Below are 2,794 nucleotides of genomic sequence, written 5' to 3'. Positions count from 1 at the left end.
CGGAATAATTAAAAGTCAACCATATATTACATAATGTTCAAATCTTGTCTCAATCAATACTCAAACTAGTTTCAAAACAAAACATGAAATAACATAACCTTCTTCATATGCCATGTGTTCATCTCGAGCCAGCTGTCTCATTCTATCTGTTTGTGTGCATACTAAAAGTCAGCTACGCTGAGTGAGTTTTAGTTAAGTAGACAACATACATTGCATACACATACTTTCATATATGTATCCAAAGATACTTAACATGTTTACCTTCCTTCATACATGCACTAATACTCTTATCCTTTCATTCTTTCATACTTTCATATTTTTAACGTACATTCAATATTTAGTACTACATAATCTTTTTATGTTTTAAGGAGCATTTCTCCCTACTTAACTTAGATATTATTAGGGTCTGGTTCCCTTCATCCTCAGATATTATTAGGGTCTTGTGCCCTTTATCCTCAGATATTACTAGGGTTCGGTGCCCTTATTTTCATACCATACTATCACATACCTCAGATATTATTAGGGTCCGTTGCAATTCTTTTCATACAACCGTATATACATTCACATAATCTTAACCTCTTTATATGCATACAACATTCACACATCATACACTTACTATATAAGTAAGTGTATTAACCTATCACATACCGCATGCACACAACCCCGGAACAGAACAGATAAAATGGGTTAGAAATTTACCTAGATCCTGTTTCTCTCGGAGTTAACTGTAACACCTCTTCTAACCTGTGCACGGCTAACAGTGTAACAATTATAAGTACCATTTAACTGCTCCTAACTTGATCATATTCTAAGTAAGTGAAACCCCTAAAACAAACGAGGATCCGGGAGTAGTGCGCCCATGGAAGCGGGGTCCTAGGGGCGGCAGCCCCTGGCCAGAGTTAAAAATTCATTAGAAAAATACATCTTTAAACGAATCGAATCAAGTTTTACAAACGAATCGAATCGAATTATGAAATGAATCGAATCGAATTATGAAACAAAACGAGTCGAATTATGAAACGAATCGAGTCGAATCCTGAAACGAATCGACTCGAATTTTGAAACGAATCAAATCGAGTTTTCTTCAAACGAATCAAATTCTCAATAATTCGATTCAAAACTGGTTTTCCATATCTTTCCATTTTAATCGTTTTCTTCCATCCCCTTATGCCCGTTTTGCAGATAAAACGAATCTGGGCCATAACAATTTCATCTATCCATTTTACACGATCTAAACGTACTCGTTCGTCCTGATTCATTCCCAACAAACTTGTTTGTAATCAAGTTTACATTTCTTAAACCCTATGGTCCGATTCATTAGCCTACCAAAGCGCTTGTAAAATCAACACAAAGTACATGACCTTTAAACTAAAACTTACCTCTTTTAATGTTCGGGTTCGAGTCTAAATGCATATATGGACGTGTTTTTTGATGATGCTTAAACACGAAATCAGCCTTTCTTTAGCTCGGATTTAGATCCGAATTTGAAGGAGAGTGTTTGTGTGTGTTTTTGAGTGTGCAAGGAGGCTTGGATGGTGAAAATGAGGGCTTTAAGGTTTTAGGGAGGGTTTAGAGTGTTTAAACATCCCAAGCCCATGGACCTTAAAGCCCGTAACCACCCCTAATCCATCTTTTATATTTCAATCCCACAACTCACCTTATTAATGCTTAACAAAATTTGAACAATGACACTTAACTAAATAAACAAAACTCTTTTATTTATTATTTTAAAAGTAGGATGTTACAATAATGCTACCATGAGAATAACCGTTGATACCGCCCATGAAGGTTTCAACAACCTAGATCGACATTCTGATAGTCTGATCAGTTACCCCATAACGAAGTTTGAGAAAACCCTAGATAGACTTTTAGTTTCTTAAGAACGAGAGAAAATGCACACAAACCTAGATTGACATTCCATTCCGATTGTCAAGACAATTACCGTCAACAAAAACATCCACCTCATCGCCTCCACTTAGAACCCTCGTGTGAGTTGGATTTTGAAGATTTCGTCGTTTGTATTTAAATAGAGAAGTGGGTTACGAGATGAACAGAAGTGGCTGGAGATGGCTTGGATTTGGTTGCTGATGGTAGTGGGTGGCGGGATATTTGTGGTTGTAGAAATGGAGGTGGTGGTGGAGATTGATAGTGGTGCTAATGGAGTCAGATGTGGGTTAGGGATTATGGAGTAAAGGGGAGAATGGTGGTGGTGGCCCACTTGAGCGGTCAACGATATCAAAGAAAAATAATGGTATTAACTTTCAGTTAGCATGAAATTGCTGAAAAAAATAAGTTTAAAGTTAGTGCCGATTGTAAACATTATCTAAGTTGATATTAATTATGGCTAAGAGGTCAAAACTTAATTATAAAATTTCAAATTTTCTTTTATATTAACACTAGCTTAGATTTTTAATTAACATATGTTCAACTTTGGGTGAAATTTGTTCAACTTTATCAACTTATCATATCAATTTATTAAAATACATATTATGTGACTTGTATATGGAAAATAATTATAAGTTGAAACTAACATTGTGAATTTATTTGATGAAAATAGACTAAAAGCAAGAACCTAACCAAATTACAGGACTAAAATAATACTTAGCTTACTTTTGTATATTAGATACAAACTAAGGCTATGTGTAGTGGAGATGTTATAAATTGGTGAATTCTGACCCGTGACGTCTAATCAGCAAATGATATGAATTTGTTTTTGATGTAATGGTGTTGTAGTCCCCTCCAGTGCCACGTCACCATTTTAATTATTTTCTTTTAATAATAAAACAAAACAAAC

Source organism: Bidens hawaiensis, unplaced genomic scaffold (genome assembly GCF_021521415.1).
Source record: "Bidens hawaiensis isolate Kalapana, Puna unplaced genomic scaffold, B.hawaiensis_p1.1 tig00005680_1, whole genome shotgun sequence".
NCBI classification, from domain to species: domain Eukaryota; kingdom Viridiplantae; phylum Streptophyta; class Magnoliopsida; order Asterales; family Asteraceae; genus Bidens; species Bidens hawaiensis.
The sequence above is the reverse complement of the archived record's forward strand: the minus strand, read 5'-3'. Positions refer to the sequence as shown.